This window comes from Cryptomeria japonica, chromosome 4 (genome assembly GCF_030272615.1).
Source record: "Cryptomeria japonica chromosome 4, Sugi_1.0, whole genome shotgun sequence".
In the NCBI taxonomy this organism is placed as follows: domain Eukaryota; kingdom Viridiplantae; phylum Streptophyta; class Pinopsida; order Cupressales; family Cupressaceae; genus Cryptomeria; species Cryptomeria japonica.
In genome coordinates, this window is record NC_081408.1 from 295911959 (window position 1) to 295932270 (window position 20312).

Below are 20312 nucleotides of genomic sequence, written 5' to 3' on the forward strand. Positions count from 1 at the left end.
CTAACTAATTATTCCTCTTTTTATGAATTAATTAATAAATGACAAATTATTAATTGATTTACCTAAATTCTCCTAATTCTTAATTTCCTAATTTTTCATCAATTTCTAAATTCCCTCTTTGTGAATTAATTAATAAATGAAAAATTATTAATTAATTCACTAAATTCCTAATTTTCTCATTTTCTAATTTCCTAATTCCTAATTTCCATTTTTCTAATTTTCCTAATTTCTAATTCAATTTCCTCCTATTTTTCTCCTAATTTCATGGGAATGACATTTCAATTTGTCATAATTGACAATCAATCAATTTTGACATAGAAAGTTGTCATAATTTTGTCATGAATTATCAATCAATCAATTTTGCATAGAAAGTGCAAATTTGTCATAATTTGTCACAATTTGTCATATTGATTTGCAATTTCCATTTGAATCTCCTAATGCTAATTTGATCTTTTCTCCAATTTGTCTATAAATTGGATGAATTTCTTCAATCCTAATCTAATAATCACATTATCAATCTAATAATCACTTTGTCGAATCAATCACGCTTTTAGTACTCTTGCGCTAATTGTCAATCTTGCTTTCACATCAGGTTTATGCACTTGAAGGTGAGATCCACAAACAAAAGCTTTTTGAAGAAGAAAGAAGGACAATGGAGCCACATGAAGGAGATATTCAGATCTGCATTTGGTTTGCTTAGCTTTTAATCTTGAATGCTTTGTTTTCATGTCTTTATTGAGTGTGTTAGAATGGATCATTGCATTTGAGCTTTTGTGATTGAGCTAGCTTGTCAATTTGATATTTGCTTTGATGATTTCCACATTTCCTAGCTACAAGTAGAAAAGAAAATGAAGAACTTGAAGAACTTGGAGCACTATTTGCAAGGAAAATGCCTAAAGGTCCAGTTGGAAGTAAGTATGAAGATAAAGCACCCTTTAAATGTTTTAACTGCAATAAGATTGGTCATATGGCTTCAAGATGCCCTAATAGACATGCTAGACTAAGAGAAGAAGCTAGAAGAACATACAAGCCTAACCCTGAATATCAGGGATATAGATTTAAGAAGAATAAAGACAAATCTTGTTACATTGTTGATGAAGGTGTGACTGATGATTCTGATGGGGATCCGACAGACAATGGATAGGTTTTTGTTGCTATAACAGAAGATCAACTGACATCTACTATTCAACCGATAGTATAGACCCTGGCAGCTAAAATTGAAGTAAAGGATGAATGGATCATTGATTTATGATGCTCACATCATATGACAGGAGACAAAGGTAAATTCTTGAACTTTCAAGAATACAATGGAGGCTTAGTGAGATTTGGAGATGACAAAGCTTGTTCAATCAAAGGTAAGGGTTCAATATCTCTTGATGGTAAGCATAACACTAACAATGTCTACTATGTTGAAGGATTAAAGCATAATCTTTTGAGTGTTGGTCAATTAGTTGAGAAAGGATTTCAGTTACAATTTAAAAATGGAAAATGCAAAATCATGAACAGAACTAGTTTGGAAATTGCAACCAGTAATCAGACTAGAGGTAATATCTTTCATTTGAATAACAATGAAAAGACATGCTTAAGTGCACATATTGATGAAAGTTGGTTATGGCATAAGAGACTCTGTCATGTAAACTTTGATTGCATGGTAATGATCAGTACTACTAAGGCAGTTAGAGATTTACCTAAAATTGTCAAACCTCAGAAACAATATGTAAGGAATGTCAATTTGGAAAACAAGTTAGAGCTAGTTTCAAAAGTATTCTAGAAAAATCCAATAATACTCTTGATTTGATTCACACTGATTTATGTGGTCTAGCTAGAACTAAAAGCTTACAAGGTGATAGATATTTCATGCTAATTATTGATGACTATTCTAGAATGTGTTGGGTTACTTTTCTCAGAGAAAAATCAAAAGCACTTGGAAAGTTCAAACTATTCAAAGCAATGGTAGAAAATGAAACCAGTAAGAAAATCAAATGTTTAAGATTAGATCAAGGAGGTGAATTTACATCTAGGGAATTTAATACATTCTGTGAAGTGAATGGAATTAGAAGACAACTATCAGTACCTTAGACACCATAGCAGAATGGAGTTGTTGAAAGGAAAAACAAAACTATCTTGGATGCAGCAAGAAGTATGTTATCAGAAGCAAACCTACCACATGTGTATTAGAGATAAGCAGTCATCACAATGGTCTATACATTTAACAAAGTTCACATCAAAGGTGAAACCGGTAAGACCCCTCATGAACTATGGTTTGGTAATACTCCTACTCTTAAGTATTTCAAAATTTTTGGAAGTAAATGTTATATCAGAAGAGATGAGTATATTGGCAAATTTGATCCTAGAAGTGATGAAGGAATATTTCTTGGTTATTCATATAAGACCAAAGCATATAGATGTTTTAACAAGAGATTGTAGAAAATTGTTGAGAGTACAAATGTAAAGATTGATGAACAATTCAGAGGAACTTCAAGGTATATAGACTTTGAACCGGCAATAGAAATTGTGAAAAATGAACCTACTCTAAATCCATCGGTACAAAATGAAGATCCAGTTACCCTAGTATCATCTAAGGATTCCATAGTAATTGAGGAACAACAACAAACTAAGACACCTCGATATGTAAGACTGAATCATTCTGAAGATTAGATAATTGGAAACAAGTTTAAAGGAGTTATGACAAGAGGAAGATTGGGAAATCAAGAGGTATGTCTTATTTCTCAAATTGAACCATCATCTATTAATGAGGCATGTGAAGATAAATTTTGGATTAAAGCTATGGAAGAAGAATTAGAACAAATTGAGAAAAACAACACTTGGACATTAGTTCCCCGGCCTAAAGACAAAAATGTAATTGGAACCAAATGGGTGTTTAGAAACAAACTTAATGAAGATGGTAAGGTTGTCAGAAATAAAGCAAGACTAGTATGTAAGGGATATTCTCAGAAAGAAGGAGTTGATTATAATGAAACCTTTGCACCAGTAGCTAGAATTGAGGCAATCAGATTATTTTTTGCTTTTGCAGCACACAAGAACTACAAAGTTTATCAAATGGATATTAAATGTGCATTTTTAAATGGAGATCTTGAAGAGGAAGTATACATTGAACAACTTGATGGATTTTCTTTGACATATGACAAAGATATGGTTTGTAGGTTAAGAAAATCTTTGTATGGACTAAGACAAGCTCCAAGAGCTTGATATGCAAGATTGGATAAGTATCTTTTAAAGATTGGTTTTACTAAAGGAAATGCAGACAACAATTTATATTATAAAGTAACTAATGATGACATCTTGATTATAGAAGTATTTGTTGATGATATAATCTTTGGAGGAGAAGATGGATTATGTAAGGAAATTTCTATTAAAATGCGGCAAGAATTTGAAATGTCTATGATTGGAGAAATAAAATTCTTTTTAGTATTGCAGATTTCACAGACTGATAAAGGTATATTCTTGAGTCAATCCAAATACTTAAAAGAGTTACTAAAGAAATTTGGGATGGAGAACTCTAAATTGGTAAGCACACCTATGACAACAAATGACAAATTATCACAAAGGGATGAATCTACACCTATTAATCCAACTAGATACAAAGCTATGATAGGAGGTTTAATATATTTGACACAAACCAAACCTGATATTATGAATGCAATATGTATTGTTTCAAGATTTCAAAGTAATCCTAGAGAAAATCATGAATCAGCAGTAAAAAGGATTTTTCAGTACTTACAAGGCACTATAAATCCTGGATTATGGTATCCTAGAGATGACAACTTTGAATTATGTGCATACATAGATGCAAATTGGGCAGGAGATATGGATGATAGAAAAAGCACCACCGACAGAGCATTCTTTCTTGGAAACAGACTAGTTTCTTGGTTGAATAAGAAACAAAGTTGTACATCTTTATCAATAGTAGAATCAGAATATGTTGCAGCGGCAACTAACTGTACATAGGTACTATGGCTTAAGAAAATGTTGAAACATATAAAGGTAAAATGCAAGGAACCTATTACTATCTATTGTAATAACACTGCAGCAATTGATATATCTAAGAATCCAATATTACATTCTAAAACCAATCATGTTTCTATCAAACTGAATTTTCTAAGGGAAAAAGTTGAAGCAAAGGAGATAAACTAGTTTATGTGAATACTAAAGAGCAGATTGCAAATATTTTCACTAAATGTTTGCCTAAGGAGACCTTTGAATATCTCAAAGAGAAGCTTGGAGTCATATCACCACTGGTAGAGACATAGACAGTTGATGATTGTCATCAACCGACAGAATTAATAGAGAAATCTTTTATTCCAGTCTTTGATGAGGAAGCTACTTCTCAGGGGGAGTTGTTGCTATACTGAATTGATTGGTATTTTGTATATGAACTTGGTTTTATTGTAACTTTGGCATTTGATGTCAAAGGGGGGGAGATATCTATGGAAAAACACATTATCTTTATTATCTTTTGGGGAGAGATTGGTATGGAAAAAATTTGAGAAACACAAGGAAAACACATGTTGCTCCTAGGGGGAGAAATTGTTGTTTAGAGAGATTGTTGCTACTCTCTGTATCTATATTTTGATTTCTAGTTATAATCTTTTTGGAGATTATTGGTTTTTGGTACTTGGCATTTCTGTTTTGGCACTTTGATGGTTTTTCCATCTTGTGTTGCCATCAATGCCAAAGGGGGAGATTGTTGGTATTTTGGTATGGTTTTGTCATTGATGTCAACACTTACTAGAACACTAGCACTTTGGAGATCCAACAACATTCATCGGCAAGCAAGTAACTATTGCACAGTTACTGGTATCTGTTACACCGGCAAGATATAATGATCACCGACACTTGGAATGGCATGGAAAACACATGGTTATGTCGAAGACATCATTTGGACATCTTGTCCTGGAGTTTTGTTCATTGGTATATTCATAGTTGCATATTTGTTGTTACCGGCAAATAGGTTTAGGGTTACACCGACAGGTTTATCTTTTCCAGATCAACATGACACATTGTGGAGATGATTAATTATTGTTGTAAATGCATTAAGCTGACATGTTCAATCAGTTATTGCATCAGATATTATATCGTTTGTAAAATGTTTTTATTGTAATATCTTGTAGAGCCAACCTACTAAAATTGGTCTTAGGTTATGGTATAAATGTAAGATCTTATTTGTAAGATCAAATGTGGAATACGAAAAAGGATTGTGTCAAGGTATATGTGAGATTAAGAAAAGCTATACATGCAGACATCATTTGAAGATTGAAGGGGGGTTTTTGTGGAAGCATATCAACATTACACTGGTACTGAATCTAGCATATGAAGATTCTATTTTGTGCAGTATATTCTTATTGGATTTAACCATCCAACTATAGTTAGTGTGACTCCCATTTTGTGATTAAGAAGTGAGCTCTAGGCTGTTGGCCTTTCTGCATGTGCAGACCCCATTTATGTACACTTTCTATCTGCAATAGTATCATCTGATTGTGGGTAGGGTTTCCACGTACAAATATTGGTGTTATGTGTTGTGGATGGCTTTGTGTTTATGATTCATGCACTAATCCTTACCGATATAACAATTAACTATTATAACTGTCTACTGGCATATTTAACTGGTTTACTAGTATTAAGCATTAAGTTGGTTAAATTGTTTTTGGTTTAAATTCATTGGACAACTGATTCACCCCCCTGCTCAGTTGTCTCTAGGACCTAACAGAATTCCTCTGAAGTAAATTCACATCCTTGATTAGTCCTCAGACACTTTATCTTCTTAACACTTTCCTTTTCATCTAAGGCACTACATGTCTTGAACTTACTAAAGGCTTTTGTTTTGTCCTTCAAGAATGTGACCCACATCATTCTTGAGCAATCATCAATGAAGATCATAAAATATCTATCACCTCGAATACTTTTAGTCCTTATTGGTCTACATAGATCTGTATGAACCAAATCTAACAAATGTTCTGCTGAGAAAGATTTGTTTTTAAAAGTTGAGGAAGTCATCTTTCCTAACTGACATTCCTTACACAGAGCATTCAACAATTTGTCCAACTAAGGAAAACCTCTTGCCAACTTAGACTTACTGACTTTGACAATATTATCAAAATTTATGAGAAAATCTCCAATGCTAAAGCCAACTATCATCTACTTTAGCAATTAAATAGTTGTTGACTTTAGGGCTTAGGTGAAATAGGTTACCTTTTGTTTGCTTGTTGGTTGCAATCAGTTCACCTTTTCTCCCATATATTTTGCACATTCCATTCTTAAATTCCAATGGATAACCTCTGTTGTTGAGTTGAACTACACTCAAAAGATTGTGTTTTAATCCTTCAGCCTAGTAGACATCGTCTACACTTCTCTTTCCATTAAGAGAAATGGTTCCCTTTCCTTTCACCATACAGGGTGAGTCATTTCCAAATCTCACAACTCCTCCATCAAATTCCTTCAAAGTAATAAATTTACTCCGGTCACCGGTCATGTGGTGTGAACAACCACTATCTATGATCCAATCATCAGAACTATCCATACAAGAAATTAATGCTTTCTGATCAGATGTCTCCTCTTTAATGACAACAAAAACAATGTATTCATTATCATCTCCCTCAGATTCCTCATCAGTGATACCATCATCAACTACAATGAGACAATCTCTTTTTCCTTTTCCTTTGTACTTCCTATACTTTTCACGCTTATGCTCATTGTCACCATTAGGATAGCTAGCTACAATATGTCCAATATTGTTACATGCAAAACACTTCAAAGGTAATTTACCTTTGTACTTATCGATACCTCTGGGTAACTGCTTGGCCAACAATGCTTCAAGATCAATTAGATTGTCTTCATCATCAATTTCTTTGCTGCATCTAGACTCATAACTGTGACTAACATCTCTGCTTTTCCTCATAGGTGAGTTAGAAATTGAAGCTCTAAATGTAAATTCAGATTTCTGAGCACTGCCACCATAACCATTTAATTCAAATGCACTAAGTTTACCAATGATGGAGTTAAGAGTTACCTTATTTTTATCAATAAATTTTAGCTCCCGAATGGTTGCAACTCAGATAGCGTAGACTGGCAAAAGGGTTCTCAACACCTTACTGACCACTATGGCATCCTCCACTTTACCACCAACACTCTTGATCTCACCGACTATCTCCTTGATTCTTTGACCATACTGTTGAATATTCTCACCTTCAACCATCTGCATGTCATTAAATTTACCTCTCAGATTCTCTTCTTTGGCAATCTTCACATGCTCATCACCGCTATAGATTTACTCAAGTGTCTTCCACACATCATAAGTAGTCTCCAGACCATGGACATCAACATACTCTGAATCAAACAAAGAACTAATAATGGCCTTCAATGCTTGTTTATTTTCTTGTTGCTCTTTCTTTTGATCATCAGACATAGTCCCACTAAGTGCAACATATTGTGTAACAACATGTTCCCAATATTGACTTCCTAGACTCTTGATATAGATTTTCATTTGATCACTCCATACTCAGTAGTTTTCCTTATTAAACTTCGGACCTTCTTTCTTCATCATGTTCTTCTAGATCTTTACCTCAAGTTGTTAGGCTTAGACACTAGAGGACCTGGAATGCTCTGATACTAATTGATGGTATGATGAATCAATAAGAATCCAAATAATTATTGAGAGCAGGGGGGTGAATTAGTAGATAGAAAAATGACTAAAAATTTCACCAACCTCTATAACAATCTCACAAGCCAACCTCAGAACTAACTGGTTCAAACATTGAACTACAAACTTCAATAGCATTGATAGTTTACCGATTTGACTGGCATATCAAAATAATAGTATAACAACTCTGAAACTTAGAAACCTTCTAACAAAAACATTCAAATACTTTACTAACAATAGTAAAAGCACATTTTAGATTACTATCGGTCATCTTATCATATCTAAGTGGATTTAACAGTTAAGCAAATTAACCATAACAAACATAACCACAAAAACCATTCACCACTTGACACAATGATTTTTGATGTGGAAACCCAAATGGGAAAAACCACGGCGGGGATGAATACGCACAAGTATTATGAACTCTTTTGAAGTTCACCATGTTAGGAGCCAAGCCTGTTAAAGCTTTACAAAAAGTCTTGTTAAGAACAGATCATGTTAGGGACCACTCGGTTAAGGGATTGACTATAATGCTATGTTAGAAGAAATACCCTATTAGGAGTAACCTCGATAGATGATTTGAAATCCAAGCTAATGGATCACCTAGTTAGAGGATTTAGATAACACTAAGCCTGATAAAGCTTACCCAGTTAAGGGATTTGACTATTGTAATTGTTAGAGAACAACAGGGGTTTGCTAATTTGGTAAATAGCACTACTTTTCTTGATCAAATCCTTTTCATGATCCTATCTACCTTTACACATACTGCAGGTACACCTTCTGGTTTGGCAATCAATCAGACTAACACTTAACCAAAATTTCCAACACTACAACAAAATAACTCATCGACCTTATAAGCAAAACAATAGGTTGGTAACATATCATAAACCTAAGATCTCATAGAGATTACAAACAAATCGGTTCAAGTATGACTGTTAGATTACATAGCAATAATTTCACATAGTTGAAGATAACCTTGGCTGCTCCTTGATCATCGCTTCATCAATTCCTGTAACTCATCACACAATTTCCTCTCCATTGTATGCACTCACTCATTCCCAAGATAAAACCATTACCTCTATGCACCAAAAACTATTTAAAACTCATCACATACAATATGCATACGTGGCATAATCATTACCATTCACCATGTGGTCATAAACCAATACAACTGATTAACCAATCTCCATCGGTTAGGATTTGACACATCAACATGTAGGGTTACCAGTTTCCTTCACTAGCTCACCTACCAGTTGCAAAAAATCATCATAACAACATCATATATTGGTTATAATTCACATCAATGACAACATAAAAGTTCATCAATTCAATCTTCATGCAAATGCCAACAGAAACCCTTAGTGCAATAACACAGAAAGTCTAATCGGATCCAAATAGGACTACCATAACAACATGCTAGCTAATGCAAAGTCACCAAACACTCTGGATATGATCAAGAAGCACATTCATCATGATAGAAATCAATTCCATAAGCCAGACCAAAATCATCTAACCAAAACATCAAATATCTCTAACTGGTAAAGCTAACCGATACTAAGAAATACTAACTGGGAACATAAGAGATAGTTACCAAATCACCAAAACATGAACCAATAGAATATGGAAAGCATATAACCATCCTGAATAAGCATCCAAAACCGAATCCAAGGATTTGATCATACCGGATTAGAATCGAATCCAAGACCAAGATAAACACCAAGACTAACCAGGATACGTCCAACCAGGATATAGTGTTGACATCAATGATAACACTTAACCAAATCTGGCATATGCCAACAATCTCCCCCTTTGGCATTGATGGCAACAATGAATTTGAAAAACATCCTAGTGCTAAGGAATGCCAACAATCTCCCCCTGAGATTAACTAGTCCTCATATGAGCACCATTTCTTCCAAAGATTTGACTATTTTTCACTTGAATACTATCTCTCCCCCTTTTAAATCAATGACAAAGGATGGATACCAAACCAGAAGTACTAAACCAAACAACTTACTACTCCCCTAAATAGTAGCATCATCTCATCAATCCAGATCATAAAATATGTCTGATAAGCTCACCAGATTGATGCATCCCGACATCTCTAAGTCTCTTCTGAAGGGTTGGTAATCCCCAATTGATCTCTAAGATATTCAAAAGTATCTTTAGGAAATGCTTTTTTTACAATATCTGCAATCTGATCCTTAGTAGGAACATAAACCAATCTTACTTCCTTTGCTTCAACCTTTTCTTTCAAGAAATTATACCTTATAGAAATATGTTTTGATTTGGAATGAAATACCAAATTCTTTGACATATCAATAGCAACAATATTATCACAGTGAATAACAATAGGATCATCATAACTTAGTCTTATATCTTTCAACATCTATTTCATCCATAAAATTTGAGTACAGTTGGTTGCAATAGCTACATATTCCACTTCATCAGTAGATAATGAAGTACATGATTGTTTCTTACTAAGCCATGAAACCAACTTCTTTCCAAGAAAGAATGCACCACTTATAGTTCTCTTTCGATCATCCACATCTCCTTCCTAATCAAAGTCTATATAGGCATATAGTCTAAAATGATCATTCTTTGGATACCATAACCCAAGGTCTGTTGTACCTACCAAATATCTGAATATCCTCTTAACAACAATACCTCTTAACAACAATATCATGAGTTTCTATAGGATTTGATTGAAATCTAGAAGCAATAAAAATAACATTCATTATATCAAGTATAGTCTAAGTTAAGTACATCAATCCACTTAGGAGATTCATCATCCTTTGACCATTTGTAATTGGTTATCATAGAAGTACCGACAGGTTTAGAATTCTCAAGTCCAATTTTATTAAGCAATTCCTTCACATACTTAGTTTGACAAATGAAAATACCTTTATCAGTCTGAGTAATCTGCAAACCTAAGAAAAATTTCATCTCGCCAATCATAGACATTTCAAATTCATTCTTCATATCATCATAAAATTTCATGCATAGACTTTCTTCTCCTCCAAAAATGATATCATCCACAAAGCCTTCAATAATCAATATGTCATCTGTTAGGGTTCCCACAGATACTGAGAGGGGGGGGGTGAATCAGTATCTGATCGGTAATGAAATTTTCTTGAAATTGAATATGCAGAACATAAAGTAATAATATATCGGTATGCAAGAATTAATGTAAATAACAGAATCAAAAACATCCACATGAAAAGAACACCATAACACAAGACGTTTAACGAGGAAACCCGGTGTGGGAAAAACCTCAGTGGGATTTGTGACCCACAATATTCACTTATTGGCCAATAAGAGAATATTACTTACAATAGGGGCCTGCACATGCAGGAAGGCCAACTACCTAGAGCACACTGCTCAATAAGAAGTCACACTGACTTACAATGAGGATTTACACAAATCCAATATTCTGTACTGCTTTACAATAGCATCTTCAATGCCAGATTCAGTACCGGTTCTTGCTTTGTTCTTTACATATACCCTTGACCTACAATTCGCATATTAGGTCTACCTTATAATTTTCTTTTTGCTTCCTATCCATCTCCTACAAATGTCTACAATGATCTCTTTTATATACAAGAGTCATTTTAATATTTGCCAAGTCGGCTTACAATAATAAACAAAATATTACATATCAAAAATCCTGTTGGCCTCTGTGCCGGTATACATATTTTCTTCTGTGCTGGTGTACATATTCTGTGCCGGTGTCGGTGTAGATTGATCTTGCTGATGTCGGTGCACTGTCTTGCTTGAATAATGCTTTGCTGGTATAATGTCTTGCTGGTGCCATAGGATTGCAAGGTTACCTATGTAATGCTTTGCTGGTATAATGTCTTGTCGGTGCCATAGGATTGCAAGGTTTCCTGTGTAATGCTTTGCCAGTATAATGTCTTGCCGGTGCCATAGGATTGCAAGGTTGCCATCAATGACAAAACCTTCAATCACACACAATGTCTCATTGGAGTGTCCATATGCCAACATCATCATGCTTGATTTTATAATATAGGTTACTTTTAGCATTACCTTTGTTGAAACTGAGCTTAGAAAGATATCTACCCAATCTAGCATACCATGCTCTAGGGGCCTGTTTTAATCCATATAAAGCTTTCTTCAATCTACAAACCATGTCCTTGTCTTCTGATAAAGAAAAACCATTAGGTTTCTCAATGTAGACTTCCTCCTCAATATCTCCATTTAGAAATGCACATTTGACATCCATATGATATACTTTGTAGTTCTTGTGTGTAACATAGGCAAGAAATAGTCTTACTGCTTCAATTCTTGCAGCCAGAGCATAAGTCTCACCATAATCAACTCCTTGTTCTAGTGAATAACCTTTGCAAACCAATCTAGCCTTGTTTCTTACAACTTTTCCTTCCTCATTCAGTTTGTTCCTGAAAACCTATTTAGTTCCAATAATATTCTTATCTTTAGGTCTGGGGACTAATTCCCATTTCTTGTTCTTTTCTATCTGATCTAATTCTTCTTCCATTGCTTTCATCCAATTTTCATCTTTACTTTCTTCAATAAATGATTCTGGTTCAATTTGAGAAATCAAACATACCTCTTCAGTAGCTAGCCTTCTTCTGGTCATCACATCTTTCCTTTTACCTCCAATGATCTTATCTTCATAATGATTTAGTTTCACATTCCTAGGAGTCTTTGAATTTTCTTGATTTATTGACTCTTTCTATTGTTCAACAGTCACTATTGAATTTTCTTATGTTGTCGAAGTCACTGGTTCAATGCTTTGAACACATTCTTGCATTATAGGTTCTTGTCTGATAAATTCATCTTCCAGTCCATAGTCATATGATCTGATTTGATTATTGCCTTTCTCATCCACCTTAACATTTATGCTCTCCCTTGTCCTATTCAATCTTTTGTTATAACATCTATATTCTTTTCTCTTAGTAGAATAAACTAAAAATATTCCTTCATCACTTATAGGATCAAATTTTCCTAATGCATCATCTCTTCTAATGTAGCATTTACTTCCATTTTTTTTGAAATATCTAAGAGTGGGAGTATGAGAAAACCATAATTCATAAGGAGTCTTACCAGCATCACCTTTTATGTGTACTCTATTGAAAGTGTATATTGTAGTATTGGCAGCTTCCCTCTAATAGATATCAAGCAATTTAGCTTCAGCCATCATTGTCCTTGCCGCATCCAATATGGTTCTATTCTTTCTTTCCACTAATCCATTCAACTATGGAGTTGTAGGTGCAGAAAGTTGTCTTCTGATTCCATTCTTTTCACAAAAGTTGTTGAACTCACCAGATGTAAACCCACCGCCTTGATCTGATTTTAAGCATTTTATCTTCAATCCTGTCTGAGTCTCAACCATAGCTTTGAAGATTCTGAATTTCTCAAGAGCTTCTAATTTTTCTTTTAAAAATGCAACCCACATCATTCTAGAATAGTCATCAATAAGTAACATAAAATATCTATCACCTTGAAAAATTTTAGTCCTTGTCAGTCCACATAGATCCATTAGATTTATCATATATGCTTCTGAAAGAAGTTTTGACTTTCTTACCCATTTGACATTCTCTACATACCAGATTATGAGGTTTAACAATCTTGGGAAAATCTCTGACAGTCTATGTTGAACCGATCTTCACTATGCAATCAAAATTTACATGACACATCCTCTTATGACATAGCTAGCTTTCATCAATCTTAACAATCAAACAATCTTTCTCACTAGAATTCAAATGAAAGATATTTCCTTTTGTCTGAGTTCTAGAAGCAATTTCCAATCTAGATCGATTGATGATTTGCATTTTCCATCTTTGAAATACAAATGAAATCCTCTATTCACCATTTGACCTACACTTAAAATATTATTCTTTAAGCCTTCGACATAATTAAAATTATCAGTATTAGTCTTACCATCCAATGATATTGTTCCTTTTCCTTTTATCCTACATGCCTTGTTGTCTCCAAATCTAACTACTCGGCCATCAAATTCTTGCAGTGTTAGAAATTTTATTTTGTCACTGGTCATGTGATGTGAGCATCCACTATCTATAACCCATTCATCCCTTTCTTCCATTTTAGTAGCTAAAGCTTTCTCCTTAGTATGAGTTGCTTCAATGGCAGGTTCTGGAAAATCATCCTTGATAGCAAAAAAGACTCAATCTTTATCAGAGCTTCTATTTCCAGTTCCACTTATAGGTTCACCATCATCATCATCATTATTAATACCAAAATCATCATCACCAACATAATAGCATGATTTATCCTTATTCCTTCTAAATCTAGGTCTTCTCTGATATTCTCGATTAGTTTTATAACTCTTCACAAATCTTTCATGATTTCTAGCAGCTCTTTCAGGGCATCTAGAGGCAAAATGTCCAATCTTATTATGTATGAAAAATATTTAAAATGTACTTTTCCTTCATACTTACTTCTAGTCGGTCCTTTAGGAATTCTTCTAGAAATCAGGGCTTCCAACTCTTCAAGTTCGTTGTCTTCCCTTTCAATGTCTTCCAAATCTTTAGCACACAACTCCTTCCAATCTATCATCTACTTATCAAAGGTAGATGCATTAAATGCAATTTCAATTTTATTAGCACTCTGATCTCCAAGTTCTTCAAGCTCAAAAGCCGTCAATTTCCCAAGTAATAAATCTCTGGTAATAGGGGTACTTGAAATTGTTCGAAGTTCATTAATTGCAGCAACCTTCATCTTGTAAGTCGAAGGTAGAACTCTCAAAAATTTTGACACAACCTCATCCTCACTAACTGATCTATCGAAGCATTTGATTCCCATGACAATTTCATTTACTTTATCCATGAAAGAACTAATCTTCTCATCTTCTTCCATCTTCAAAGTTTCATATCTCACCCAGAAACCTTCGAGTTTTGCAATCTTTACTGCTTGGTCGCCTTCATAAAGAGTTTCAAGCTTCAACCAGATCTACTTTGCATTATCCAATTCTAAGACAATCAATATATTTTCATTAGATAGGGCACTAAAAAATGATTATTTCGCTCTAACATCGTTTTTATCTTTCTTATGTTCATCAACAAGTGTTGGTGTTCCAGAATTAGGATCATGAGGTATATACCCTTTCTCCACTATCTCCCAAACTTCAACTCCAAGACATTTCAAATGAATCTTCATTCGCTCCTTCCATATTTTATAATTTGTACTATCAAATCTGCGACTCTCCTTCTATTGGGGGTTGAATGTAGAACTTGATGCTAATGCCATTGAAAATCCTCAAGCGGATAAGCTTCTGTAGAGAGGACCTTGCTCTGATACCAATTGTTGGAATGATCTCATACTGGGAGAAAACTGATAGGGGGTGAATCAGTTTTCTCACAAGTACAACAATTAATGCAAATTATGAGATTAATACCAAAGCACAACACATTGAAAGATAAAGCATGAAATCACAATACACATTGCACCAATATTTTTGATGTGGAAAACTCGATAAAGGGAAAAACCATGGTGGGAAACCCTACACACAATCATGTAATAATTCTGTTACAATGGGGATTGCACTTGCAATCCAGCCAATAGCCTAGAGCTCACTGCTCATCAAAAAAAGAGAAGTCTCACTGACTTACAAAACATCAGACTACAATCTATAGAAAATGAATTGTGAAAGTAGCATCCACTTATTCTTGATATAGTTCCGGTTAAGCATATATGTCTTCCTTGCAATACCAAAACCTTTTGATCCCTTCACTGAAAGATATGACTTTATTTACACATAAACCTTTCTCTCATAATGAATACATAACCATCGATCCCAAAAAACATACCCAATTACATGAATAAGTTACCTATAAATACAGATCATCAACCTTAATGATAAGGTTGGCTAAACCCTAAACCCAAATCCCATAATTACAAAAAATACATCACACGGTACCATTGGACCAATATTATGATTTACATTACACAACATGGACCTGATTAAAATATCTAAACAATTATATCCGCCAAAAATTTCGCTAAGACCAAAATCCAACACGTTTCATTAACCGGTAGAAAACCTTAGTGCAATAACACATAAAGTATAACCGGACCCAAATAGGACTACCATAACAACACACCAACCAATATGAAGTCACCAAAAACTCACGATATGATCAAGAATCACCTTCAGCATGATAGAAACTAATTCTATAGGCCGAACCAAAATCATCTAACCAAAACACCAAATATTGCTAACCGATAAAGCTAACCGATACTAATAAATACCAGCCGAGAACATAAGCAATAGTTACTGAAGCACCAAAACATGAACTAATAGAATATGGAAAGCATATAACCATCCTGAATAAGCATCCAAAATCAAATCCAAGGATCTGATCATACTGGATCGGAATCAAAGCCAAGACCAAGATAAACACCAAGACTAACCGGGATAGCAGAACCATATCCAACTGGGATACAGTATTGACATCAATGACAATACTTAACCAAATCCAACATATGCCAAAATTATGGGCCTCATGCTTTATATGCTTTACAAAATATAAGATTTATCTTTGAGATATAGATAATTTAGATGAGTACTTGATATACATGGCTATTTTTTTATGAGTCCTATCATGTAGACTTCAAGAAAACCATTAAAGACATTCATATTCTCTTTTATGGAGTTACACTTTCTTCCTTAGATGTAATCAGGGAATATTAAAACCCTCTTGTTCCTTCTCTACATCATTTCTTGTCACCTTTTGAAATTAATGTGGAGACATTTGGAACACTTGGAGGTTTCACCATTATTTTTTGACTACTATCTTTATTGGTCCTCATTAGATTTTGGATTTTCATTTACACCTAATTTGTCTATGGCACAATTTGACATTGACATGGGGACACTTTATTAGTGATGAGAGACTTCATTCATTTTGATTATTATTTCCCCTACATCATTTTATGAATGGGAAGATAATTTGTATACTTCTATGGTACTATTTCTTTTTAAGGAGAGGAATTTTTCTCATTAGGCTTAGATCATCTTCAACATTCATTGTCATGAATCTACCATCATAACATGGGGCTCTTCATTAATGGTGGACTACATGGTATTTGTCCTTATTCTCTCGTATGAGAAGGAATTTCTCCTCATATGAGTTTTTTTACTTCTCATTATTTAAAGAGCATGGTATACCCTCATGTAAGGGGGAGTTTTTACCTATTGGGTTTTCTCCACTTCTTTATGAGTTGATTGTACTTGTATACCTTATTAGGGTTGAATGTAGGGATTCATTTTTCTCATTACTTGATCTATTGTCAAAGGGGGGTTCTAGTGTAATCATGCTTAGGTGTCATCATGCTTAGGTGGCATTCTTAGTTGGTTAGGTATTTGACATTGTTGGTTGGTACGCTCACCTACCTTTCACTCTAAAATATGAAATTAAAATCCACTTATTTCATTTGTACAATACCTCACTTACCTCATTTAATTAATCCACTCAATGCATCTCCTCATGATTATACCATTTGTGTTTGTGTTATTTCATTTTGCACAAGTTTCCTTGGCAATTCCTTTAATTTATACTCAATGTCATAATATGAACATATACCATTCTCAACCCTCCCTTGCCTTCATATTGAATATAATGAAAATAAGCTGAGAATATCTCTTTTTTTGCCTTATAAATTGTAAATCTATGAGCTAACTAAAAAAAAGTCTTAAGGTTAATTGAACTCTTCATGAAGGTCTTTTCTTGAAAAATATTTTTCACCTACATAATAACTATGTGGTGATGTCTTTAAATCTATACAACTTCTACCTATGTATAGTTATCTTTAACATTTTCCTTATTGATATAGGAGAATTTCAAAACTCATGCCATCCTACACAAAAAAAATATTGTACCCTAAAAAATGTTAGCTTCCTTGTAATTTTATGTGCTTGTATAGGTCTAATGTGGTGTTAGATTGTCTTTTATTCATTCATCATTGTCTATGTGTGTGTCTATACTCTTGTGTTAGGTGATTTAATCCCTAAGGTTTCACCCACTCATAATGATGGTTATACAAGGTAGTGGATACTTTTAATTATTTTTCTTGGGGCCCATGTAAATGGAATTCTTCACTACTACAATTAGCATGGACTTATGGCAATAACATCTTCATCACCTCTTATTGGTGTTAGGATACGTGACATTAACCTTTCACTCCCATACTATTCATGTGTCTCCATGTTATTTGAAAAGATTTTTAGAAGACATGAGATGAAAAACATTTAGTTTTTGTTTCCTATGATAAATTATAGTTGTGTTTTAAGGAGGTGAATAGGTTTCAATTATAGAATTCAAAATTGGTTAAGATTCCTCCTAGTCATTCACTTTTGGAAACATGAAGAGTTATGGGTTGGATGGATTAAATTACAAGGTGAAAAATTGTCCATTGTATGATGAAAAGATTCATAGAGGAATTATGAAGCATTTGAGAAGCTACAGAGTTGAGTGACTATGGGATAGGTACCCATGTTAGAGCCATGTGATTATTATTATTTTATTCTAATGTCTATTAGTTTTCCACTATCATAGCATGGGTTTTTCAAGTGGTTTCATGCCTTTTATTTTGGGTTACCATTGTTGAACCCAAGGCAAGACTGAGAGGTGAGGTAAATCAATCCAAACAAATAATTAATGTAACATATAAATAATTACACAACAACACACATCCAACACATGAACACCAAGATTTAATATGTGTATAACCCAAACAAGGAAAAACCACAATGAGCACTTGCCCATAAATATATCCACTATGTATATCAAATTAAAAAGAAAATAGCTCACTACTCTAGACCTACACACCAAGGCTAACTACTCATGGGGAAAGATACAAAAGAGGATTGCAAAACATAAAGATAACTGCAACAAGGAAAGATACAAAAATGATATAAAAAGAAGGATTTCCTAATTATCAAGTGACCAACATCAACACACACACACAACTCAGATCTCTACTATCAACACTCTATCTCATATATTTTCCCTAGTCTTAGCACAACTTGCATATCATTCAAACACAACTCTTCTTCTCTACTCTTCATGGAGCCCTACTGATTATCTTTGCATCATGCATCTACATTTCTCACCTCATCACATACTTAACTCAATCACATTCATCCATATATACAAGATAGGTCATCAATGTTAGAGTATTTGGGTATTTACTTGATTAATTAGACAATATTTATTTAATTATTTAAGTTCCCTTTATCTCTTTTACACTTAAGCTAACTTTAGGTGCATAATAATTAATTCTTTTATTAATTATTATGTGCAAGGCTAGCTTTTCCTTTTTAGGGTTTCTTGACCTATTAGAGGTTCATTCTTTTCATTGTATTGTAAGGATTATCACATTACACATTTTGGTGAATATTGAGCTCTCATCTTTTTGAGCATATTTTCTGTGTATTTGTTTTATCTGTGATTTGCTTCCTTGCTTTTCCTTGTAACATGTTTTTCAGCTTGCAGAGATCATTTCGGCTCCTATGGTGTTGTATTTTCTCAACTCCAATATGGTATCAAAGCTCAATATGCTTCATCTGCTGATGCTGTATTGGGTTGCAGGAAATATGAATAGCACTCTAATTGTCACACCAAAGAATAGTGGGACTATCATGAGGAAAACCAAACTCAGTCATCAACTGTCGTAGCCATAAGATCTCCTGACTGGTGAGCACAAAAACATGGTACTCAGCCTCTGTAGATGATAATGCATGAGCAGTCTACTTCTTGCAAGACCATGTGATAGGACCAGAGCCAAGACACAAAACAAAGCTAGAAGTAGACTTCTGATCAGTGACATCAAAAGCCCAATCTAAGTCAGTGTAGCCAACAATGTGAGGTTCCCCTAATGTGTAGTGAATGCCATGAGAAATAGAGCCCCGAATGTACCTCAAAATACATTTGGCAGCTTGCCAATGACTCTCATGAGGATCATGGGAGAATCGAGAGACAAGGACAACTACAAAGAAAATATCAGGATGGGTGTGATTCAGGTGCAACAAACTGCCAACCAACTGCGTGTAAAGTGTAGAATCTACTGAAGGAGTGGGACAAATAGTAATCAAAACAACCCTTGACTGAAAAGGAGTGGGAGAAGGCTTGCAATCAAGCATGCCAAAGCATTGAAGCATGTCAAGAACATACTTCTGTTAGTAAATGGAGAGCTCATTAGAAGACTGAATCACCTGAAGACCAAGGAAATAGTGCAGAAGACCGAGATCTATCATCTCAAACTGGTCCATCAAGGCTCACTGAATATGCTGAATCATAGAGGATGAGCTACCTGTGATGAGGAGATCATCAATATATAGCACAAGAATCAGGATCTCACCCTCAAGAAGTTGAATGTACACCGTGTGATCAAAATGACTGTGGGTGAACCTAGTGGAGAGCAAGAAAGAATCCATCTTCTCATACCAAGCCCGAGGGGCCTGTTTGAGACCATACAATGAACGTCAAAGTTTGCAAACCAAAGAACTATCCTGCACAAATCCCCAAGGCTGCTCCATGTAGATTTCCTCCTATAGGTCCCCTTGCAAGAAGACACTCTTCACATCCATCTGAAAAATGGGCCATCCCCTAGAAGCTACAAGAGATAGTACAAAGCAAATAGAGTTCATCTTGGCGAC